Here is a 26,926-nt window from a genome sequence, read left to right as displayed (position 1 = left end):
CAGCTTTTATACTCAGGAAAAACTTCCATTGACTTCATGGGATCTGTCTCATGTAAGGGGAGGGGAAGGGACTGAAACTAGTAGTAACTTAATGAAACTTAATAGTAGTGGAAAAAATTAAATGGAAGGATGTGATTTATCTGGATATTCCTCACTTTTTTTTCTTCCTTCTTTCACAAACTTCTACACTCAGACATGAGAGAGAGAGAATACATGATGCTGTGGTACTGTATAAATCCTTATGGAAAAATTCTATATAATAGAAGTCTATAGAATTTAAATAGTATCTGGTAGAAATTGCTCTAAACATTTGTAGAATTTAATATAGAAGATCCTTTCTGTAGTGTTTTTAATCTATCCTATATAATTAAAAAAAACAATTATAGCCCAATTATGGTTGGTTTAAGGATTCTATAGAAAAGTTATCACTCTGTCTTATATCCATAGGATTTTTCATATGGGATGGTATTACCAACCTGCATCTGGGATAGCTGTGGTATTAATGAATGTTGAAGCCACAAATTAGTTATGTAGGTGAAGGCATAGAGATACCAATACCATTTTCACATTATCATGTATTTGGTGAATATCACATAATTAGTTCCAGAGACTTGAAATAAAACAGTACTTTTAAAAAATCCTTCTGCCAATCAGGCAAGATAACATAGCACCACAACTGCATAGGGAAAACGATAGCTAATAAAATTTATACCCCCTTTACTAACTACATCTACCATTAAAATGGTTTTTGTATGCATAATGTGAGAGAGACTGAATGTTAAATCTTTTGCTGGTGCATGACTGAATGTTGCTCATAATGAGTTTCCAGCTTGTAATTTCACCATGTCTATTAAAAAGTACCTCTCAGGAGCAACACACACAGGATGAGAGAAACATCTGTACAGAGATAAAGAAACATTCCAAGACAAAGCTTTTCTTAGGAGGTTAGGGAACATGTGCATCTTTATCAAATCCCTGTAGTCCCACCTGATTCTACATCAGTTTAACTCAAATTCCTTCCTGTATTGCAGCTGCTATGTTTCTGGCTGCGTCGCTTTGAATGCTGCCATTCTCTCTCCCCTCAGGAGCATTCCCAGCTGCAAGGAGAAAGGAAGTAAGATTTGAAACCAAACTATATCCTGCATGGCACTATACCTACACTACCAAATATTTTAAGCTTGGGCATCAGGGTCACTAATAACCTCTAGAACACACTTGTATCATAGACTGTAATTTGCTATAATTCACATCTGCTCTCCAAGACTTACAATTTTTTGAGTACCTTGTTCCGTAGGTGGAGTCCTCCAGTGCTAGCCCTAGGAAAATGTTTGGAATTTCCACTTGATGGTGGTTCTTTAGTGTTTTCTGTCTCATTTACCTCTGTCCCATAAGAATGGTCTTAAAATGACTTATGTTTTTAAGTCTTCAAGTATGACATCGTGGAATGATCCCATTTTGTTCAGAAGTATTTTATGATGGTGGCTGTTTCCCTTCTTACACGATTGCTAACTGAGGGAAGCCTCTATTTCTCCTCTAGCAACATACTACTGTACTAGCAAAGCAATGGAAATCTACTGCAGAAATCAGAGTTGTTTTTATGTGCTAGGACAGTCTCCTCCAGTTCAGCGACTGCCCATAATGTACTTTACAAACAAATTTAGTCTTTTCACACACATTCCTCATAATTGTTATGAAGACTTTTTTTCCTATTCCCTATTTTCCCCAAAAAATTCTTGAAGAAAAAAATAAGCTGTAGTCAAGTGAGATGAGGAGAGGTTACATGGTTTGTTAATTTAAGACAAATCAAGACAGTTTAATGTGCATTCTGACAATTAGCAAATTGGTGTAACAGTGTGGCAAGTCTTGTGAATAACAAAATTGTTTCCTTTTTGTACTGAAATGTTCTCTTTGAGCTGCTTGAATAAGCTGGAGAAAATTACTTGTCTGTAGTTTAAAAAAAACAAGATTTTTGCTTTGCTGTTGATGAGACTTTAACATTGCCTACAGTTTGTGCCAATAGTAAAAGGAACAGGAAACAAAAAAGTCTTTAGGAACTCAGTTCAAGGGGGTCTGACACAGCACAAGAGAGAGAGACATGACATCTGCACACTTATCTGTACGTTAAAACTGGAAAGAGGATAGAATTACCAGTAAATGTTGCCCTGTGATTTCTGTATTGAAGTGGCTGCATCTGTGCCACCTGTTGATGACATGATTGGCGCATTAGTTCTTGCTCTGCCTTAGCACTATTGATAACTCTGCTTAACATCACCACAGGGGAGGCTTTGTTGGAAGCTGCAGTCACTTTTCCTGAGCAATGGTGTACATTGGCTCCTCCATTTAACCTTTTATTCTGACATTAGCACATTTGAATGGGCCACCAGTGAAGCCATTCAGTGAGAACATGCACCAAGGCTTCTGGGTGGCCTAGGGCTGAGCTGAGAACTCTTGTTAATGGACTGCAAGTCTCAGCCTATTGAGGTACATGAACTCAGTGACCAAAGAAAAGTGAGACAAAGATGTCTCTCATAGGAACATGTAGGTCAGAACCGGACAAAAGCAGACATTGACCAGTCAGAGCTATTTGATTATTGAACTGAGAAGGGGGATGCTTATTACTATGGGAGAGCTGTTCTGACTAGTTTTGTACTGAAATATCTGTTCTGTGGCATTTACCTGTGTTCAGAAGTGCATCTTTTGTATAACCTTATTTAAAGATTTAACTGATTTTGTTCTAATCATGATTTAAATTCTATTTAAGCATGTACTTATGTAGTATCTGTGGTAGCAGATTGTTATATGTTTATTCAAATATAAATTTGTAGATGTGTTCTATTTATATATTGTATGTGTGCGACTGCACTTAATACAAGATTAGGTAGCTTAAATTTTTGCATTAGGGTTTTTGTGCATCTTTTTCTTAGGTGGATAGAAACTTTTATTCAGGCATTGCAAACGGTCGAATTCCAGATTGAAAATAGCACAGATTTTGTTCTTGTTATGTGTGTTGGTAACAAATATATTCAGCACTAAAAGCATATCATCTAATTTATGTTCTGTTAAAGAAGAATTTTTGACTAGAGTTTATGAACACTTACAAAGCATGTATCTTCTACATTTTATTTTGCTTCTAATTATATCTGTAGGAAACTAACAACTGTTGCTTGCACTCATTAAAAGTAGTCCAAGTCAGAGCCATCGACCAGGTAGAGAGGTCCTTTTCATTCTCAAGGTTAAGGAGAGAGAATTTGGGAGAGGGATGGGGAAAGAGAGAAAATGCTGTTCGTTCTATCTAAGCTCTTTACCATACTGTAGCTCAGACACACAGATTTGGATCAATGACCTGAACTCCCCTTGGTTTCTTTTGAATAGGGTTACTATGCAAGACTACCCCCCTGTCCTTGCTTCTTTTTGTGCTCTCCCTGGATTTCTTTGCCCAACAGATTAGGCTTTTCCATGAAGATTAATTGGAGAGCTGTGAGAAACTTTGTTAACTCCATGTACCTCTTGTGTGTTCGGTTATGAAATTTGTGGTTTGCATGTGCAAATGTGGGTGCACTTTGCACTCCGCCTCCACCTTTGTGAAAATGGCACCCTAAAAGTTGTACAGGTGTTAAATCCCCTCTGCAATGAGGGGCAGGACAGGAAGATCTGCATATCAGAGGCTCCTTTGGCCTCACTCCTCCAGCATCCTGTTCCCACTATGCATGCCGGGAAAACCCCTGGAACTGAGGTCTGTGATGCACAGACATTGCATATGTGCAATGAAAGCTACTCCAATCCACCATTGCCTCCTTTCCTTGTTGGAGAAACTTCTGCACCTGCCAAAGACCTGGATCAGCTGTCAGTGCTGCTATAAAAAAACCCTTTTTTTTTGTTTTGACTGAGGATGATAACCTGAGAGAGAATCTGAAAAGTCATTGCTCTCTATTCAGTTTACCATGCCATACAGCAAAATATTATGTGCTGGGGTGCTTTACAGACATGTAAAACAACATGGACCCAGCCTCAAAAGAGCTTATAATTGATGGAGGCAGCATGCAGCTACAGTGATGGTGAGGGGGAGGCAAAAGCAGCATGAAGGAGCTGAGAACTATAACTAATTCAGAATTTGTAAATTCTACAGTTTTATTATTTTAAATTCCTCAGATTTTGTCAGTTCCACAGTTTATTACATTCTCTACTCTACAACGTCGGAGTTGTGGATTAGAGAATGTAGGCTTGAGGAAAGCCATGCAGTCTAAGGAGTCACTTTTCGGAGAGGGTCAAGTCAAGGGTTCCATGTGTAGAACATGGCATGGAGGCAGACAAGAAGGCAGAAGTAGGAAAGGACATATTGGGAGTGATGAGTCTGGGTGCTGTGGGTGAGCAGCAGAAAAGGAGGCAAGAATGGAGAGGTAGCAGGAACCAGGTTGTTAGTGCTTTGAAAACAATGAGGAGGAGCTTGACTCTGATTTGAAAGGGAGGGGAAGTCTGGAGGAATTTTTGATGGGGCCGGAAGTGGTCAAAGTGGTAGGGAAGAAAGAGTCAGGGAGTCACTTTGTAAGCTGGGACTAGAACCTTGGCTGGCTCTCAGTCCTGTATTTTAATGTAAACTTTTGTAGCTTTTGAGCATCATATGGCTCCACTGCAGTGAACAACATTTTACATCTTCTAACAACTTTAGAACATCATTGCCAGTATTCTTATGGAGAGCTCAGTAATTTGATGGGGCTGGAAGAATGAGCAGAAAAACTTCTCCACCCTGGGATAAGCTTTTGATTCCTGAATCAGTGGATCTCCAGGCCAGCAAATTGCACTAAAACTGGCCAGCTGCTGTCAAGATCTCTGACTTGGTAGGTCTCACATCTTTTGAATCCATGTTCTTAAAAATAAGAACTTGTGTTGGGTAGAATTTATGTAGAGTACATATGATTATATGTCTCTGAATATGCAAACTGTAAACATTCACATGATATTTAAATACCTCAATTTCTTTAGGAAGGTTCAGAGATGCAGTAACAAAACACACAACACTTAGCATTTACCTACAGGCATCTCCCTTCTCTCACAGAAGTACTTGAAACATGAAGTCTGGTTATAGACATATTTTCAATTTTAAGAGCAAAGAAAAGTATAAAGGCTCATAACAGCTATTGCAGCCCGGCTGCGATCACTATATCAGAGAGGTTTCATGATTCTGCTTTCTAATGTTAAAAATTATGACCATGTTAACAAGAAGCCATCAATACACTCTATGGTAGGCACTGGCAGCCTGTGACCACCTCCTGTGTTTATTTATAACAGGTACTTTAACTTTACACATTACCTTAGAAAGGTAATTACTTCTTCAGCTTAGTCTTCAAATAACTGGATTTTGGTTTTACTAGACTTCCTACAGTAGATAAATTACATTTACTTTTACCCTGATTATAGAATAATGTTATTTCATATCTTGTGACCCTGTACCATTACCAATTTTATAAGTATACAACAATATCTGTTTAATTTCTCTGTTATCCATGTTCAAACACTCTTTTGTCCCATGTGAATTGTTATAAGAGCTAATAAAATTTTTTTTTTAAAAATGGTTTTAGTTATGTCTCCTCTGTTTCCTATCAGAGTGTTGTCGCTAATGTGAAAGGCACTGAAATATGGAACCAGTCCTTTAGAAAGAATGATCTCTTCTGCTCCTTTGGAGGGGGTTTCTACCATAGTAGCATAGGCCATTGAATCTCATTTTACCTTTTGCTCAAATCTTGGAACACAGAGTTGGAAACTATGTGCCTGATATTCAAGGGTGGTGGACACCCACAAATTCAATTAAAGCCAGTTGGACTTGCCAGATGTTCAGTGAAAATTGGGCCCTATATTTTCCTCTTTGGGGACCATCACCTTGTTGTGATGAAGGGGCTTGCATGTTTCAGTGATCTTCAGAGCTAAGTTGTTGGGAGCATCATATTCCTGGTAGGGTCTCCCAAGGTGAACAGGTCTGAGGGGAGGTCCCAGACAAAGCACGGTCCAATCCCCCAAGTCCTCAACAGTGGATCAGGCGGAAGAGGGTCCTTGGATCTCAACAGCTTTGATGGCTGCAGCAAGTGGAGAGCTTCAGTTGTCTTAGACTTTCCCTGCCACTGGGCCCCAGACCTCCAACTTGTCATGATCGTGTGGTTGCTGTAGGTGCACCAGCTTCCCCACATTAAAAGAAACCATGAGCAGGCTTCTATCACGGGAAATAACATCTTTCCAACAGGATTGGACTCCTGAGTCATCTCAGGAACCCATGGTAGAGATCATCCTCGAATCGAGGGATTGACAATCAATCATATGGTTATTAATTACTGAACATTATGGAGCATATAAAGGTGGTCAAAGTATCAACCTTACCTCAGTTTCCTTTGGTCATCAACTGGAATTATAGAGACTTGGGTCAAAGACTACAAAAGTGTGCTGTAGTTGAAAGATGGGAGCAGGACAGTGAAGAGCCAAATTTCCTTTCTCACTTTGATAGGCTCTGAGATGTTACCTTTATATGATTAACCATTTATCTGTATTGCTAACCAGAGAAGAATGCCTGTGGTGAAGTAGTAAAGAGTAGCCTCTTCCTAGCTGCAGACAGTATGTTTGTATATTTCTTCAATTGCCTATTTCATTGCTTATGAAATTCAAGTTGAGAATTGTGACATGGTCCAAACTCTTAGAGCCCAAAAGAGATGAAAGATAAAATGCTGAAGCTCGAGTCAATATTCCCACTCATGGTGGGATACTGTGACCTTCCTTGGAATATTAGATTACTTTATATAAGATTATGAAGGGCAGACTACTTATTAATTGTCATTAGCATATTGTGGAACAGTCAAAAAAGAGGACATTTATTGAAATGAAAGGACATTCATTTTAAACAAACAAAAGGAAATAATTCTTTACACAGCACATATTAAACCTGTGGCGCTTAGTGAAACAGAAGATCATTTAGACAAATAGTATGACAGGATTTAATAAGACCATAATTTTGTGACTATCAGTAACATTTGCAGCTGTGCAAGCTAAAACCAATGTTGTAAGACTTCATAACACGATTCAGAAAATACACACTGAATCTTGATAACAAACAGTTAAGAGAATATTACTGTTATATAGTATTTATATAGCCTATGTATTCTCTTCTCGTACCCTTATATAGCTTGTATTCCTATACATAATTTCACTCTTTTGCTCCACACATCTGGACCATAACCAAATCCCACCCTTTATTCTTCCTCAATATCTCCAAAATGTGTCCTTTTCTTTCTATTTCCACAATCTCCTCTCTAGCCTCCCAGACACACATGTTGTCTCCCTTCAGTCCATACAAAATGTAGCTTCTAAAGTTATTCTCCTTGCATGTCAATTTGATCATCCCTCTATCTGAATCCCTTTACTGTTCATACCTTCTTGATCATCTGGCAAGTGCCTAATATGCAATGGGTATTACCAGAAACAAATAACAATAAATAATCATGACATTTGTCGGGATGGATCACTTGATGATTACCGGTGCTGTTCATTCCCTCTGAGGTACTTGGCATTGGCCACTGTTGGAAGGCAGGATACTGGGCTGGATGGGCCTTTGGTCTGACCCAGTATGGCCATTCTTATGTTCTTCTGTTCTTATTTGTAAACCCAGTTCAGTTATCAAATGTGTTTGCTAACTAATTACATCTGTCATTGTGACAGGGTAGTCTGCCCCCTTAAGGATAGTGTGCCTAATGCTCAGATAATGCTGGTCACATGCCATGACCCTTTAAGATTTTGGGAGGTTTTGATGTATGAAAAAAATCTAGGAAATAAGGCATATTGGTGAAGAAGAAGCAGTTCCAGGAATAAGTAGTGTTTGGGAGAAAGTCAGTACCTGTTTCTTTAAGGGCCTGGGAGTAGGTACTTCGTGGAGTAGACAGGGCAAGACTACAGTCTCACGCAACCAATTGGGAATGAGCTGTATATATTCTGCCTCTTCTCTCAGACCCCAGAGCCACCAATAGGAGCAGGTTGCCTGCTCAACCTTCTGGACTAATTGGAGAAAGGGACCAGATGAAGAATTGTTATGAGCAAGCTCAACAAGGGGAGCCGTGGGCAGAGGCGGCTCTAGGTATTTTGCCACCCCAAGCACGGCAGGCAGGCTGCCTTCGGCAGCTTGCCTGCGGGAGGTCCCTGGCCCCGTGGATTTGGTGGCACGCTTGCGAGAGGTCCGCTGAAGCCACGGGACCAGCGGACCCTCCGCAAGCATGCCACGGAAGGCAACCTGCCTGCCGCCCTTGTGGTGGGCTTGCCACCCCAGGCACACGCTTGGCGTGTTGGTGCCTGGAGCCACCCCTGGCTGTGGGCCTCCTGTGCCAAGGAGGGAGCAGCTTGACAGAAAACTCCAGCACTAAGAAGGAGGGCTGGGAAGACCCATGAACATGAGGGGAGAACTAGGGACTAGGAAGATAGAATTAAAACCCTACAACCCCAAAGAGGAAATGGGGCTAATAAGACCCCTGATCCCTAAGGGAAGCTCTTTTTGGAGAAGTTGTATGAACTAAATAAACTAGACTTCAGGAGAAGAAGAATATTGTTTAAAGACTCTGAAGGCAAGTGATTTTTTTTCCAAACCTCGGTACAGGGCTCTGAGGGAAGCGTGCTTTGCTTGGACACAAAGGGGTGTGCTGAGATTATACCCTGCCAAAGTCATTCTGGAGCCAATGGAGAAATTGTCTAGAAAACATAGCCCTTTAGTATACAAATGTGTTATGCAGGTGCTGGTCATGATTCCATAGTTAAGATTGAATTCCATTTTGCAGTCAGAGAAGGAATTCAACCTCTTTGTTATGTATGAAGCACACAGTGCATCCTCCCCAAATGTACAACATTAACTCTGATTAGTATAAATCTTTTGAGAATTTACAAGTAAATCTGTTAATTACTCTATGTTAAACGTAATTAAAAACTGGTTTGTCTAAAAAACTTAGCATCTGTGTCAATCTCTCCATTGTCTTGAATGATCTTAACAATGGAATTGCACAGATACTTCAAACTCTACATATACTGATACTTTCCTGTAGTAAATGGGCCAAAAGTCCTTTTTTTAAAAATGTGTTTTTAAAAATCAGTTTAATCTAATCTGGGACCACAACACTAAAATACCTAGTCATAATCGTATGATTATTTCATGATGTTACTACAGGGTAGACTTAAAGTTTGGGTTCCTTCACTGTGTATTTGCATATTTTAACAACTGGATTTTGTTTAAGTGTAACCTTTACGCTTAATTTCCTGAGTTTCTAAACCTTGATTTTGGGACAATTACAACAGTCCTGTAATGTTTTTACCATAAGTTATTAATAGGTACGCTCAACTTTAACTCCATCTTAATGTATTTTTTTTTGGTCAGGGAATAAATATAGAGGCTTTGTTTGATTATTAGTATTTAGCTTCAGTTGGAGTTCTCATAGAAATAAATCTACATCCATATGTTGCAGGATGGGGGCCCTATATCTAAACTGAAGAAGTGATGACAAATAGCAATTGGGGGGCTAACATGGTGGGGATAGAGATATTATATAGCAAGGTCCTGGGGTGACTTGGTTTGTTATGCACAGATCTTGCATTGTTTTCTAAACCGATTAAGCTAAAGTAGTTTTTTAATATATGATCATAAACTAAATGTTTGGGTTTGGAGGCAAAGAATAGGAGCAAATATTAGTGGTGGAAGAAGGAGGTAAAGGTGTGGGTGAGGAAAATAGCTGTAGAATGTATCAGAGAGGAAGGAGAAGGGTGAATTAGATGGGGGAAGAGGAAGAAGCTGGGGAAATAATATGAGGAGTATAAGACAGTGTAATGAGGGAGGGCTCAGGATGGAGGGCAGGCAATTGATGTGGCTAGTGAGTGGGGAACAATAGGACAATACACAGAGAACTGTCATTATAACAGGAGTATAGCAGGTAGGTTTGAAATAGGCAGATGTCACTTGGAAAAAAAAATTGCTGCTGTGATGTGGAGCTCTGTGTTATAGTAGAACTAGCCAGTGAATTATTTCTGCGGCAGTGGAAAAAACAAACGAGATGGTGGTGTCAGTGAACTATGGTAGAGCTAGACATCAGCAAGGGGAGTTATTGAGCTAGCAACATTGTTATGCTAGCCAGAATTTAGACACCACAGTGACCTAGAAAAACAGATAGAAGGTAGGTCACAGAGCAGTAGCTGGAACTTCTTGGGAACAGGGAACACCTTTAAGTGTGTGTTGCCTGTATAACAACTACTGAGTACATGTTGTGTAATTTGACATACTTGAGAAATTCAGTCCCTTTTTGTATGTTGTGAACTACTTTTCAAAGCATGACCTACAGCTCCATAAATGGGGGATTTGTGTACCTTAAATGCATATAACTTGATTCCTTTTAAAAATCTGAGATGTAGGCAACAAACAAGTTACATTATCATCAGAGGATACTGGGAGAAGAGTTCAGTTTTGTTTATTTTTAAGTACTTACTGAAAAAGACACTTAATAGTTGAATATGAGGTGATGGGTTTACTAGAAATACCTCATACAGAACAAACTTAGTCTGCAAATTTGGTTGACCTTAAAATTATGGAATGATATAGAATGCATTCCATAGTCTAAATTTATTACCTACTGTTTCTGTATAACCCATGCAGTATTACTTTTACTGTGCTGTTGTAGAACAAGTTGCCACTCAGCTAGTAGAGGGAGCACAAGTTAGTGAACAAAAGCATTCCAGTACAACTGGGGTAGTCGTTGCTATCAATTTTCTAGACAGAGACCTTGGTTGTACCAGCTAGTGCATGTTGCTTTCCATTCATTGCTCCAACCCACAGTGAAAGGTGGGTTGCTCCAAGCTCTAGTTTTGTCATAGTACTTTTTCATTAAAACCTGTGGTACCAATATGAGACTATGTATCAATAGATGGGAACCGTTGAACTAATACATTCTGTTCCCATAACCATGCTCATATGCTTGAAAGTAAATAATAGGCAAACTGTTGCCTGGAACTCCTTTAGTGTCTGTACACTCAGATACCAATAGGTGCAATATGATTATCTATTTATATTATCAAAAGCACAGGCAGGGGGGATTAATACTTAGCAAAAAGAAAAGCACCAATAGAGAGATGCTATTTTCAAGTTTGAAATAAGATAACTGAAGCAATGGAACTTTTAAAAAAAGTATTTTAAATTATTTTTTTTAAAATGTGCTTGTGTTTCCTAAGCTGTATACAATGGGACATTTCACTGCTGCCAATCATTTAATAAATGACTCTCTGACTCAGCCTCAGAAAGGAAAACTACTTTCAGCAAAATATCATGTATAGGTTAGAGAATAAGATTAGGTGCAGTTGTGACATTCTGTTTTCACTTTGTTCTTAGATTTGTGGGAAGTGTCCTCATGACTACACCTACTAGATCAGGACTGGGCCACTGAAACACCTCCTGCGGTTGTCCTCTTCTTCTCAGAGTGTGGTAGAAGGCAGGGAAACTGCCTATGGAAGTGAACATCATCTTCTGAATAGGGTGACCAGGTGTCTGGGGAGTCCCCGTGCTGCCCCGTCCGCAGGTGCAGCTCCCATTGGCTGCGTCAGGACAGGGGATAAACTAGCGCGACTTGTGAGCGCTCAGCAGGTGGCTATTGAGGGGTCATGGCACACGCCTCTCCTGCTCCTGCTGGCCCTTTCTCCTCCTCACGCTCCTCCTGTGGCTGCGGCACATGCCTGCCACGAACCGTGATCTGTCGCCCCATCACTGGCTCCCAGGAGTTCCAGGTATGTATCCCCATCTCTGAGTGCTGGGAATGGGGCTGTTGGAGGGGAGGTGAGGAGAACGAGACAAACCCAGTGCCCAGCTCGGCCCAGCCACCTCAGGGAGTCAGGGGCGGGCCTGGCCCGGCAGCACAGCCCCAGCACAACCTCTACCCCAGCAGCACCGCCCCCCGGCCCAGGACTGTCCTCCTGAGTCCGTTGCTAGCCCCAGAAGCCTCGGACTCTGGGCAACTCCTCCCCCCGAGCTCTGGACCCCATCATTGCATCCCTCCCTGTCCCAATCCCCCCACGCTCCATCCCCTTCACTACATCCCTCCCCATCCCACCCCCCACAGCCCCATGCCCCATCATTGCATCACTCCCCGCCCCAACTCCCTGCACCCCATCCCCTGTCATTGCATCCTCCCCATCCCACCCACCCCTGCACCTACCCATCCCAGCCCTGTACCCCTTACAGCACTCTCCCACCCATCCTCTCCACCTCCCAGAGCTGCCACCCCCATGTCTCTCACTCTCCACAGCCCTGTACCCCATTCACCTCCATACACTGCTAGACTCCCATTATGTCCCTATACATCCCTGTGCCCCCTACATCCTCATGCACCTGTAGTCTTCTGCCTCCTCCTGCATCCCCATTTACCTCACATACCCCCTCCTCTCTCCTTCACTGCCTCCTCTCACCACCACCCTGCTTTCATCCTTGGGTTCTTTCCCCTCCCCATCCTCTCTCCTCCACCCCCCACATCTTTTCCCCTCCAGCCACCCTCCTCCCTTCCCAGCTGGGTGGTTTAGGCAGCCCCTGGAAGAGTGGAGTCCTCCCAGGCACCATCATAATCAGAGAGAGAAAATAAAAAGGCAATAAAACCAGACAATAAAAGTCAGCCAGGAGCCTGGAGCCCAGGCAGAGCAGAGCCCCCTCAGTGCCAGGTGGCCAGCCTTTGGCCTCTTCGCTCTGGGGCCCAACCTTCACACAGGGCACAGCAGCACTGCAGCCCCCTGGGCAAGGGGCCAGTGGGCACAGGAAGTCTCCTGCAGCTAGGGTGACTAGGTGTCCAGTTTCCATCTCTCACATTCCATCTCCCACATTCAAACTGTGGCAGCTCCTGGCCTTCTCCTGGTGCCTGTTTGAGCCTTGCTGTGAAAATGAGCATGTGAGCGAGGGTGGGGGAGAGCAAACGATGGAGTGGGGGCGGGGAATGGAGTGAGCAGGGCGTGGGGTCTCAGGGAAGGGACAGGGCAGGGAGCGGGGCAAGGGTGTTCGGTTTTCTGGAATTAGAAAGTTGACAACCCTACTTCTGAAGCTGACAAATAACTCAATCAGGAGACACTTGCTAAACAAACCACTTGTGCAATCTGTGGTGTGCTTCAGTGGGATCAGGGGTGAAAGAAATAGGTCCCAGTATTTACTAACAGTTAATGGTTTGTAATAGCCACCAGGGATGTTTTTGTCTATGATATCACTCAACCAACTTTCTGATCGGCTGCAAGTTATTGTGATGCTGATGCTTCTCACTTAGTCATGAATGCTAGTGTCTTTTCTTCACCATCATAATCCTGAATTTCTATATCTATCTCCTATCTGATTTAGCTTGTTGAACTGTTATTGAATTTGTACTATGTAAGCATCTGTCTGGGGACCCATGTCTGGAAGAGAAAACAATTAAGATGGAAACAAAAAACATACTTCACAACTCTTGAGGGACACTCAGCTATATTTAATATCCATTGTGGGCAGCTGGAGATTGTATAAAGTGACTTCTCACTGGTATTGAGAGTGCATTTACCTTTATATCATAACAGGAATATCAGATTACATTTTATTAGCTAGCATCATTATAATGTAGGAAAAAAAAGGGTTTATACCTAGTGTAGTTCATGTTTTCTTTAAAATCATTTAAAAATTCTGTGGCTGAAAACAAGGAGCATATTTCAAATACTTTTTATTCTGAGGATGAATTGGAATCAAACAGATTATACTAGGTTCACCAGTGTACACAGAAAGGATCAGAGCCTTAACTGATTCTTTGAATTTGCGGCTCACACATAGTGTTCAACTCTATAGAAGAAATATTTTCATTTTAGAATTCAACTTTTTTGTAACCTTTGGCAACATGTAGTATCAATGGCTCTTTGTTGTTCAAAAAAAGTGAAACTGTAAGCTATCTACAAGAATATGCGGGGCATTGCTATAGCAACACAGTCTGCCTTCCAGCACCAAGAGAGAAGTCATGAATAAAAGATTGGGTTCTAAAGACAACAAAATAGAAAAAGGTTGTTTCAATCCTACTAATACCTGACATTTGCAGTTATTTTGTTAAATGCAAAATAAAAAAAGTCTTGGAAAAGGGCATGTGTTGCTTAAAAGTATGCATTTATAGCTAGAAATGTCACCAGGTGGATGTACACTTTCTGCACTTAGCAGCTTAGAAAAGGGAAAATAGTATGCAATTTCTTTAAAACACACACAATATTCAGCTTAAATAGTCCTGATCTGAAAATGCTTGGAGCTTTACTAGCTAAGTTTACATAATAAAAATATAATGGATAAAAATGCTCTTAAAAACTGTTTTATATTTATCCTTGTACACATTTTAAATTTAAACTCTTCCTTATTGAAAGGAAAAATCACCCTAAAATGAAGTCACAATATTTTCCTCCAGATTATTGTAAAATTCAATAACAACTTGCTTTTCCCACTGTGTGCTTACTCCACCCAGTGGGCTGTAGTATTTTTAACAGCAATATCTTAAATGAACTTTGAGACTTCAAGAATACCAGTATAGTTTGAATAGCTGTTTTAAAAGATTCTTTAAAACACATTGTGGGTTGTTTCTCTGTCTGTGTTCAGTTTAATAAAGACAGAAGCAACAATACAGAACTGATTGCGGATAGTGGGCACATTTATTAGAACCTGTTCTTCGTTCCCAATAGAGTACTATAATTAGAGACAACATCCATACAGATCATAAACAAATGGTTTTATTTTCCCCTTAGTTGTTTATTGGGTTAATTTGGTGTGCGCATGTGCTCACGGACTCATTTTATATGATACCATGAATGGCTTAGTGACAATGGATAGCTAATTGTATTGGCAGGCTATCATTATGCATAATATATATGAAACAGGAGGAAAAGTGAATCAATAATAGTGTAACTGAATACATTATTTATAAATTAGTCATTGATATAACTTGACTTAAATGTTGTGGTACTTCAATATTCAGAAAGGCAAGCACTCCTTTTTATAAATTAATACATTTTATTTACTTTGGGGCTAAGTTTTGCCCACGGTTACATCTTTGCGCCATTGTCTCCAGTGGGCTGTGCACAGATATAACTGAGGGAGAATTTTGTGCATTATTGTTAGAACTTTTAAAATCAAATTAATTGTTAATTTTTTTCAATGGGTAAGTCTATAAAATGGAAATTAAACATGTTTTCCACAATATTTTTAATAATGTATCAATTAGAACCTGTTTTTCCATACTCCAAGTGCAACCACATACTTTCAGTTATAATAATCTTTGTTATATGGAAACAAAACACAACATAAAATAGGCACACTGCTCTCTACAGAGAACTTATCTCCTCTATAGCAGGCTGCATAAGAGCACAAGATGGCATTAGCTTCTGGAGCCAGATAGGTAACTTCTCTTCACTTAAAGGTGCAATAGGCAGAAAACAAATCCAGAATAAATAGCTATGTACACCACAGTAGCAAATAATATTACAGCTCAAATTTTCAAGTAAGCAAAGTGCATAAAAATTTGACAATTTAAGCAGGATTAAACAATAGTCTACACACTGAAATATGAGGAAGCTTTATGGATGCATCATAGAAAGATAAATTTGACTACTTCATTGTTCACTGGGTCAGGAAGAAGACTCGTTAGTTAATTCCTTCTATGGTATTACAAAAAATCATACGTATTAATTTATTAAAAGAAAAAAAATCTCTGTTTAAGCAACATACCATGACAGAAATACATTATAAACCCCCACTTATTATGGTTTAAATATTATAATTATTGTATAATAGTAATTTTGTAAAAAGACTATTTGTATGATAGTAGCACATTAAGGCCGCCTTGTGCCACATATGAACACCTGAGAGACATTCTCATTGACAAAGAGTTTACAATCTAAATAGGCAAGACAAAGGCTGAGAGAAAGGAAGTAATATCCTTGTTTTACAGATGGGGAACTGCAGCACAAAGAGACTGTCACCTGCCTAAGATCATGCGGGAGGGTGAGGCAGAGAATTGGGAACTGAACCCAAATCTTTTGAAGCTCAGTCCAGGATCTTAACCAAAAGTCAGATTTCTTCCTCCCCCATGGACCCATTGATGGGCATGTATCTCTCAGGTCTCTAACAATTAATGCTGGTGTCTGGAGCTCTGTCGCTATGACACTTGCTGTTTTTAAAGTAGAAACAGTGATGATCTAGATGGAGTTCATGGGGGTTAAAATCATTAAATTGAAGCAAGACTTATTATATTTATCTGCAACTTTTGTAGTTCACTCCTTTCTGAATACTACTAAATCATTCCTAGTAGAAATGACTTTTGCCCTGATGGTTCATAAAAATATTTTGGAGATGAAATTGTCTGCCTCAGCGAATGCATGAGATTGTGCTGTGTCAAGCATTATTTTAAAAAAAAAGGCAGGAAAATATCCCCTAACTCCTTCATCTGCTCTCCTATTTTTCAGATTATATAGACTGACCACCATGCAATGCAATCAGAGTAAAGAGGGCTTTTTCAAGGGCAGAGTATAAACATTTCCAGCAAAAAATGATGGTTCATTTAATATACATTTTTTGTACAGTGCTTTTGCCTCCCTCTTTGAGACCATTTTTGCTTAAATGGAGAAACAATTGTAAAAATCCCCCAGTCCCTTAAGCGCACGTACTTCTGGTACATGAGGCTTATCATAAGCTAAGGGGAAAACTTTTTGTGACAGCTCCCCGTTAAAATAATTGGCAGAGCATCGTTCAGCAGTATTGTTGATTGCCTTCTTGGCACTTTGTTAGAAAGCAATTGCTCTCCTCCCCAATAGGCTCTAATTCCATCAAAAATTAAAGATGCTTAAATCACCGAAAATGCGGCAAACACCTGTTGGCTCTTGTGACTATTAGCATGCTGAACAGTGAGTTATCTGCATGTTCTTGCAATGGTGTTTATCAGTGGGCAGATTCTGCCTTTAGGTACTTAGTCACTGCTACCACTGACTTGGCTGAGAGTTACATGCATATACAAGGGCAGAATGTTGTCCTTGCAAATGATTTTTGATCCCTGTAATTATATTGGCAATAAAAGGCACCCAAGCTGAGGGGAAAAAAATAAAAAATTGTGCTACCTGGAGAGTCTTCCTGCCATCCTTCTCAGCAAGCATCTGAGGTAAAATGTTTGCTCCAAGCACTTTTGGGATCATGTCTTCGAGCATTTCTTTGGCATTAATATGGTTCAATATGTATCATAGCATGCCTTTTATAAAAACCCTTCTGAATACTTAGATATCACAAATTAAGTTCAATGGTGTTGTCTGTATAATTGTGAAATAGGATCTCAATAGTTGTATTCCTGCCTTGACCGTACTTCTCTTATGTTGGCTGCTGTGTTACGGGCTCAGTGGCGGAGCAAAGGGCAGGGAGAAACAGAAGTAGCACCGACAATTTTTTTAACTGTAAATTGGACAAAATTGGGAACTTTCAAGGCAAAATGTGTGTGTGCAGGGGAGGTGGAATAGGATTCTGGCTATCTCCCCTCCACCTCCAGTGAAAAGTTAGCAAATAGGTAGACTTTAAACTATTAATATTATTTATAAACCCTAAGTTAGCCTCAGATTGTAGCAGATTCTTGTCTGAGCACACAGGGCAAAGAGGGTTCAAGGGGCCATCTGCAAACCTTTGTGTCCCCTGCACATGGTCCACCCAGTGTGTGCAAATTGTCTCAAAAATTGATTTGGTGGAGGCTGGGACACTGCCAGCAGAGCTGACCAGCCACAGATGTGTGCAACAAGAGAAAGGACAAGAAGGTAGATGAATGAAAGGAGAGATTTAGTGATAGAGAAAGAGGGAAAAGGCTCTCCCATAGACTGAAGGAAAAAGATAAGCAGATATAGAATACCAGGGAAAATGAGGTGAATGAAGAAAGAGTGGAGGTGGGAAAGGAGGCATGGGGAGTTAATTTTTTTTCTTTTAAACAAAGGTTGTTGTCAATTTATGATAAAATACAATGAAAATGTGTTTGGTTAGTGTGTGTGTGTGTATGCACGCCTGTGTGTATATATATTTGTAAGCACTTGAATATAACTGGTATAGTCTAAATTTTTTCTCTTGTAGGTAAGAGCATGAAACAATTTCTGCAATGTTTTCTTGCATTTAAAATGTATTTGAAAAGAAGAATATTGTTTTATATACTTGAAATGCATAAAAGGATTTTGGTTGCAACCCACTTAACTTTACAACTGTAAATTCCTTTCCATTGTGTTGTTGATGTTGTTCAGTTCCCATTGTTCAGATTTCAGGTGGTTCTGAAAATTGTGGCTATATTCCTCTCCACTCAAGGAATTGAAATTATACACCTCTGTCTCCTTGACTGACTTCCTCTCCATCTCTGAATTCCATTCAAAATTTACTCCCCTGTATAACTTTTCAAAACATTTAAGAGATTCCTACTTTAACCTAGTATCTACTTTCCCCATTGCTCACCCTATTCCTGCAATCTGGGTCTGCAACCTGACTCCCCCACACCTCTACAGCTGGGGTTTGCTGTCTCAGTGGTACTGCCCTCACAATGCACCACTCTCTTCCTACTAACTTCTTTCCCCTTGTTAAATTTGACCTTAAATCATCCCTTTTCTTTCACGTTTAGTCCAAGACTGACACTCACTGAAGTGTTTTCTGACACTGTTTAAAAAATGTTACATCAAAATATGATATATTGTATAAAGTACAGCAACTGCAAGTGCTTTGACTTTGCAAGTGAATTCAGTTGTGGCTGTAAGACGGGGAGGGAATTAAAAAGATAGTGTATATTTAGATCCCTAAGTAATCTTGTAGTTTTAAGAAATGATTCAAAGTCAAGTGATTAATTTTGTTCCTGCAGCGCTGAGGGTTGTCTTTACAAATTTCTCTGCTGACCTGAATCATTGTTGTCTCTATCTTCAATAATTTAGAATGATGTATAAAAATGTTATTCAATATGCGTATAAAATTGAAGTTTATTAAACTTTTGACCTTCTTACATCATTTAATGAAATTGCATGAACACTAAATTGAAACGTACACTGTCAAAGTGCTGAATTTTGAATTGTGTTGCATCTGTAAGTCTTTGTTCTGCTCCAAACCCACCTAAATTGACTTTTGTCATGCTCATGCATGGCTCAATGTTTTCAAATGACTTGCAATCAGCCACAGTTGTTGGCAAAAACCAGCCCTAGAAGATTGATATTGTTTTGCAGTTGGTGTGTGTGTGTGTGTGTGTGTATAGATATACACACATATATAAAATTCCTATGATCAACAGAAAATAAACTTTCATTGTCTGATTTTGGCCCGTACAATGTGGGAATTACTATGATGCAGGGAAAAATTTAGTCTAGTAATTTCTTTTATGTTACTTGCCTTCTGATCATTTTTTAAAAAATGAGACTGCAATGATAAAGTATTTATGACAAAAATGCATTGAATTTTCCATGCCATACACAAAGAAAGAAAACAAATTGCTGACAGATTGAATTAATTCCCAGGGGATCACTTATGTCAACAGCAACATCCAGAATTGCTATTTTTGAACTGGAAATTTCTTTTGTATTTACTCACATCTGAAAACGAAGGTGACTTTTTCATTTCATTCTTAAAATCACTCAAATTGCAACTGGATCGTTCACTGGTGTAAACTGGATCTTTCATTTCTTTCAAGAACCTACAATATTGAAATGACAAAAAGCATCTGTTTTTATTAATAAAAATGTTATCTCTTCTGTATATGTGTACTGAGTGACAAATTACAGCATCTAACCCCTACCCCCCAAAAAAGCCTACGCTTTATATAAAGGAAGTTTAGTGACAAATGTATTAATTTTATGCTCCAGCTAAACAACTAAAAATTTAGTAGCAGATTATGCTAATCACAATAGCACATTACAGCAAGAATGTGCCAAGGGGACATGTATCTCAGCATTACTCTCCTATTTAAAGGAAATAGTCTAGATTAGAACTGAATGCTAACTGCATGCTACACTTGGTACACAATTGTAAAATCCCCTCGGGCCGTTTTCCCAGTCCACCAACAAAGATCATCAGAAATCTATAGATTCAAGAGGATAAGGAAAAGAAAATTAACTTTATTCTCAAAACTGTTCTCCATGCGTAGGATCATAATGAAAATGTAACTATATGAGGTACATAGTCATAAACATTTAGGGTCTGATTCTGCCGCTCTTACTCTTGTTGAGTATACCTCAGGGTATGTCTACACTACAAAATTAGGTCAAATTTATAGAAGTCATTTTTTCAGAAATTGTTTTTATACAGCAGATTGTGTGTCCCCACAAAAAATGTTCTAAGTGCATTAAGTTGGCGGACTGGGTCCACAGTACCGAGGCTAGTGTTGACTTCTGGAGTGTTGCACTGTGGGTAGCTATCCCACTGTTCCCGCAGTCTCTGCCGCCCATTGAAATTCTGGGTTGAGATCCAAATGCCTGATGGGGCAAAAACAGTGTCGCGGGTGATTTTGGGTACATGTTATCAGGCTCCCCACTCCCCACCCCCGTGAAAGCAATGGCAGACAATTGTTTTGTGCCTTTTTTCCTGGGTTACATGTGCAGACGCCATACCACGGCAAGTATGGAGCCCGCACAGCTGACTGTCACTGTAAGTCTCCTGGGTGCTGGCAGACATGGGACTGCATTGCTACACAGCAGCAGCTCATTGCCTTTTGGCAGCAGATGGTGCGTTACGATTGGTAGTCGTCGTCGTCGTATTCCTGGGTGCTCTTGTAACCGACCTCAGTGAGGTCAGTCAGGGGCGCCTGGGCAGACATGGGAGTGACTCAGCCAGGTCATTCCCATCTTCTGCTGAGCACCCAGAAGCAGGGCCAGCTCTAGGTTTTTTGCTGCCTCAAGCAAAAAAAGTTTTGGCTGCCCCCCTACCCCAGCCCTGGGCTCTCACTCCCACCACTATTGCTCCCACCCCCCCGCACCTCCTGCCACTCCAGCGCTGGGCTCTCCCCCCCCACACCGCCTACCGCCCCAGCCCTGGGATCCCCCTTACCAGTGCTGACTCTGCCCACTCCCCCCTTGCCTCCAGCTGGTCTGGTGCTGGCAGGGTCAGGGTAAGCAGCAGGGCTCCTGGGCCATGCCTCAGCCCAGAGTCCCTCCAGCCAGGGCTCCCACCTCCAGGACCGGCTGGGACCCGGGAGGGCAGAGCTGGGGGACCGCCCCGGCAGGAGGCTGAGGAGCCAGGGCAGGGTAGCCCAGGAGAGCGGGATGTGGGCCCTGCATGGCAGCGCCCTGCCCTCTATGACCCCACTGCTGCTGCTGCTGCTTCTGGCCACCCTGCCGCAGTCCCTGGGCAGCTCAGGCCGCTTCGCCCAGCCCCGGCTGTGGTGCTGGGGGGCAGCCGCCCTGCGGCACCTGTAGGAGGCTCCGTGTGCCCCACGGGGCGGCCCCCAGCCTGAGTGTCCCCTGCTTGGAGCCTGCCCAGCCAAGCCACAAAGTGTGGGCACTGCTCCCCCTCGGCATGAACCGCAGCAGCCCCAGGGCACCCCTGCGCACCTAATTGTGGTGGGGCAATAGATGGAATCCATATCCCTATCTTGGCACTGGAGCACCATGCCAGCGAGTACATAAACCAAAAGGGGTACTTTTCAATGATGCTGCAAGCATTGGTGGATCACAAGGGACGTTTCACCAACATCAACGTGGGATGGCCGGGAAAGGTACATGACGCTCGTGTCTTCAGGAATTGGTCTGTTTCAAAAGCCACAGGAAGGGACTTTTTTCCCAGACCAGAAAATAACCGTTGGGGATGTTGAAATGCCTATAGTTATCCTTGGGGACCCAGCCTACCCCTTAATGCCATGGCTCATGAAGCCATACACAGGCAACCTGGACAGTAGTCAGGAGCTGTTCAGCTATAGGCTGAGCAAGTGCAGAATGGTGGTAGAATGTGCATTTGGACATTTAAAAGCTCTCTGGTGTAGTTTACTGACTCGGATAGACCTCAGCAAAACCAATATTCCCATTGTTATTACTGCTTGCTGTGCGCTCCACAATATCTGTGAGAGTAAGGGGGAGACATTTATGGCGGGGTGCGAGGTTGAGGCAAATCGCCTGGCCACTGATTACGCGCAGCCAGACACCAGGGTGGTTAGAAGAGTACAGGAGGGTGTGGTGCGCATCAGAGAAGCTTTGAAAACCAGTTTCATGACTGGCCAGGCTACGGTGTGAAAGTTCTGTTTGTTTCTCCTTGATTTCCCCCACCCCCCCGGTTCACTCTACTTCCCTGTAAGCTAACCACCCTCCCTTCCCCCCTTCGATAACCGCTTGCAGAGGCAATAAAGTCATTGTTGCGTCACATTCATGCATTCTTTATTAATTCATCACACAAATAGGGGGATAACTGCCAAGGTATCCCAGGAGGGGTGGGGGAGGATGGAAGCACCGGGTAGGGTTGGGGAGGAGGGAAGGACAAGGCCACACTGCACTTTAAAACTTAAAAACGTTAAAACTTATTGAAGGCCAGCCTTCTGTTGCTTGGACAATCCTCTGGCGTGGAGTGGCTGGGTGGCTGGAGGCCCCCACACTGCGTTCTTGGGCATCTGGGTGAGGAGGCAATGGAACTTGGGGAGGAGGGCTGTTGGTTACACAGGGCTGTAGCGGCAGTCTGTGCCCCTGCTGCCTTCCTGCAGCTCAACCATACGCTGAAGCATATGAGTTTGATCTTCCAGCATCCTGAGCATCGACTCTTGCCTTCTGTCAGCAAGCTGACACCACCTATCATCTTCAGCCTGTCACTTACTCTCTTCAACCCACCACCTCTCCTTGTGTTCATATTGTGCTTTCCGCACTCTGACATTGTCTGCTTCCACGCATTCTGCTGTGCTCTGTCAGTGTGGGAGGACAGCAGGAGCTCAGAGAACATTTCATCCCACGTGCGTTTTTTTCGCCTTCTAATCTTCACTAGCCTCTGCGAAGGAGAAACATTTGTAGCTAGTGGAGGAAAAGGGAGAGTGGTAGTTAAAAAGACACATTTTAGAGAAAAATGGGTACACTCTTTCACGTTAAACCTTGTTGTTCACATTACACAGCACATGTGCTTCGTTACAAGGTCACATTTTGCCTCTTGTATTGAGGGCCTGCCGGTTTGGTGTGAGAGATCACTCATGCTTCACCCCTCCCCCTCCACGTGGCTAACAGTGGGGAACATTTCTGTTCAGCCACAGCCAAACAGCTGAGCAGGAATGGGCACCTCTGAATGTCCCCTTAATAAAAGCACCCTATTTCAACCAGGTGACCATGAATGATATCACTGTCCTGAGGATAACACAGCGGGATAAAGAACAGATGTTGTTTGAATGCCAGCAAACACTGGGAGCATACGCTGCCATTCTTTGTTATGCAGTGATTCCCAACTATGTGCTACTGGCCTGGCGTGGTAAAGTGTCCTACCATGGCGGACGGAATAAGGCTGCCCTCCCCAGAAACCTTTTGCAAAGGCTTTGGGAGTACATCCAGGAGAGCTTTATGGAGATGTCCCTGGAGGATTTCTGCTCCATCCCCAGACATGTTAACAGACTTTTCCAGTAGCTTTACTGGCCGCGAATGCCAGGGCAAATTAATCATTAAAACACACTTGCTTTTAAACCATGTGTAATATTTAAAAAGGTACACTCACCAGAGGTCCCTTCTCCGCCTTCAGGGTCCAGGAGCATGCCTTGGGTGGGTTCGGGGGTTACTGGCTCCAGGTCCAGGTTGAAAAACATATCTTGGCTGTTGGGGAAACCGGTTTCTCTGCTTCCTCGCTGTGATCTGTCTTCAATCTCTTCATCATCATCTTCCTCGTCCCCAAATCCTGCTTCCCTGTTGTGTGATTCTCCATTGATGGAGTCAAAGCACAGGGTTGGGGTAGAGGTGGCTGCATCCCCTAGCATGGAATGCAGCTCATCATAGAAGCAGTATGTTCGGGGCTCTGATCCGGACAGCTGTTTGCCTCTCTGGTTTTTACGTAGGCTTGCCTTAGCTCCTTAATTTTCACACGGCACTGCTGTGCGTCCCTGTTATGGCCTCTGTCCTTCATGCCCTTTGAGACTTTTTCTAATGTTTTGGCATTTTGTTTACTGGAATGGAGTTCAGCTAGCACGGATTCATCTCCCCATATGGCAAGCAGATCCCGTACCTCCCATTCGGTCCAGGCTGGAGCTCTTTTGCGATCCTGGGACTCCATCATGGTCACCTCTGCTGATGAGATTTGCACGCATCTGCACCTTGCCATGCCGGCCAAAAGTTCATGGGCCTTTTCCTGTCTACCTGGCCAGTGCATCTGTGTTGAGAGCGCTGTCCAGCACTCTGGGATAGCTCCCGGAGGCCAATACCGTCGAATTGCATCCACACTACCCCAAATTCGACCCAGCAAGGCCGATTTCAGCGCTAATCCTCTTGTCGAAGATGCAGTAAAGAAATCGATTTAAGGAGCCCTTTAAGTTGGAAAAAAAGGGCTTCATTGTGTGGACAGGTCCAGGCTTAAATCGAGGTAATGCTGCTAAATTCGACCTAAAATCATAGTGTAGACCAGGTCTATGCAAGTCCATCAAGATGTCAATGGAGCTACTAAGTCATGCTGAGGGGTATCAGAGGTGTGATTGGAGCACCTGTAGACACACCCAAGCTAATTTTAATTTAGCTAGTGTGAATATGAATAGCAGTGAAACTGTAGCAGCATGGTTTTCAGCCCAAACTAGCCTCCTGAGTAAGTACTTAGGGTTTCTATGGCCTGTGCTGGGGCTTCACTGCTATTTTTTGAGCTAGCTAGATCAAAACTAGCTTGGGTGTGTCTACAGATGCTCAATCACGCTGCTGACTGCAGTGTCAACATACCTTCAGAGGGGCCCCTAGAAATTGCTCATTTTTCAACAGTTACCTAGTTAAAATGCTTTTATCAAAATTTTCTTTATACACTTTCTACAGTATCCTTTTGTATATCTGATAGTATACAGATGTGGTCAGTATTAAAAAATAGGAACATATAACTTGGAAATCTGAACAATATGTATAAGGCAGATAAAAGATAAGCATGGGGGTATGTCTCCATACCTTGGTTAAGGACATCAGTTCCATTTCTTTACAGCCTTTCTTAAGTAAAGTGAGAACCAGAACCACTGTAAGAAATCATTCAGCATTTTTCAATATCTTTGTGTTGTAAAATCATATGAGCAGAACTGTAATCCAGGTAAATGTCATCCTTTATTTCCTTGTGAAAGCTGAGTCTTCCATTCATTTGAAGGGCAACTCCCACTAAATGCATGATTTCTGTGAGCACAAAAAGCAGTGTGGTCAGAGAGAATATGAATGTCGTCCTTAACTGGTAGGTAAAGCTAGTACTATAGTGATGAACCTTTTCCCTGTCAAGGCCCAATCTGAACCAAAATAATATTAATCTGTCCAGAACATGCTCCTTGGAAGCTTGCTAAAGGTTAGAAGGGATTTTTTCCCCTTCTTTGTGGTGGAAGAATTAGATGCTACAGGTTCAAAACTGGATCAATTGTGTGGTGAATTGATCTCTAACTAAGAATTGTCTAGTCAAAAGAGTAAGACTCTGAGGCAGGATGAAAGCCTTAGGAAACAAGAGAGCAACTAGAGAAAATGCAAAAGGTTGGTTGTGAATATTTCATTCTGAATATCTTTAAAGTTAGTTTAATACTGTGATCTGTAACTTAAAATTTTCAAGACACATGCTTGCATGTTCAATTTAGAAGAATAGGCCAAATCCTATGTGCTGTTCCTGGCTCTCTCACTGACTCACCATGGGAGGCAACAGAGAGAAAATCATTTAACCTCTCTCTGGCTGGTTCAATTTTTAAAATGAGCATATATTGTTTATCTGTTGCATATTTTCTGAAAAAAAAAATAACCAGTGCTTTAAGATCTTCATGAACAGTGCTATATAATTGGAGAGTATTAACATTTTTTATAAGATATTATTATATTGCTGGGAATGCACATTGCAGAAGGTTTGTGAATAAACATTTATTTTCCTACTATTCTTTCTTTTCATTTGAAAACAGATTGTTACCCTCTTCCTAATAAAGCAGAGGGTAGTCTGGGTGCCTTTTGCTGGCATAAATGATGTCTCTGGGAAAGTGTGGCATTCTAGAAATGTGGTCTCTTAGCTGTCAGCTGGCTAAAGAATAGCAGCCCAGGAACTCATCCACTTGTAATGTTACATCAAATAGTGAACCTTTTTAAAATTCCAACAGGAATTTGTTTATCTCAGTCACTGGGTAGGGTTCATTTTCTTCTCTTCCTCACTCCTCAGTATCAGGTTTCTGCCCTAGCTTGTGCACCTCAGATTCTCTGATGACTTGATAGGAACTTCTATGTTTCTCTCAAGCCATGGGGGATTAATCTGTCTTACCCCACTCCTCAGTGACAGGTTTACCTCTGTTCTTCTTTTGTGCCTTTTTCTGCTGCATTCTCTCTATTTTACAGCAGAGTGTTTTTAATTGCTGTGTAGACATACCCATAGATACCTGTGGTAGGTGAGTCAGGCTCATGGGGCTCAGGCTAAGCAACTGTTTAATTGCAGTGTTGATGTTCGGCCTGGAGCTGCAGCCCAAGCTCTGGGACCCTCTCACCTTACAGGGTCTTAGAGCTTGCGTCAGTTGGCACTGGTCAGCTGCGGGTTTTTAACTGCAGTGTAGACATACCATCAATGGCTCTCCTGCCATGGTACTCTCCAGTCAGGGGATCCCTAACAGACACCTTTGTTGGGCATCTGTTACTGCAGCTGTAACCCGCACACCTCCTGGTTGTGGGGGTCTGTTCCATCTAGTGGCACTGAGACGAGAGCGAGAGCGAGCGAGAGCGAGAGAGAGAGCGCTTTAGTTAAGAGGCAGTTGGCTTTTAGCTCATTCGGTAGAGGCTTATGCAC

The 26,926-nt window shown here is 41.9% G+C and overlaps 1 long non-coding RNA gene across 1 annotated transcript; it reads right to left on the bottom strand.

The window, feature by feature from the left end:
• Positions 1–963: 963 nt before the first annotated feature.
• LOC120402979 lies at positions 964–25,119 on the bottom strand. Its single transcript, XR_005597398.1, has 3 exons — positions 25,090–25,119; positions 19,598–19,700; positions 964–1,097 (listed from the first exon to the last, which is right to left on the bottom strand). It is a non-coding gene; the product is annotated as an uncharacterized LOC120402979 (long non-coding RNA).
• Positions 25,120–26,926: the final 1,807 nt, after the last annotated feature.

Source organism: Mauremys reevesii, linkage group 4, assembly GCF_016161935.1.
Source record: "Mauremys reevesii isolate NIE-2019 linkage group 4, ASM1616193v1, whole genome shotgun sequence".
NCBI classification, from domain to species: Eukaryota; Metazoa; Chordata; order Testudines; family Geoemydidae; genus Mauremys; species Mauremys reevesii.
The sequence above is the reverse complement of the archived record's forward strand: the minus strand, read 5'-3'. Positions and strand labels throughout refer to the sequence as shown.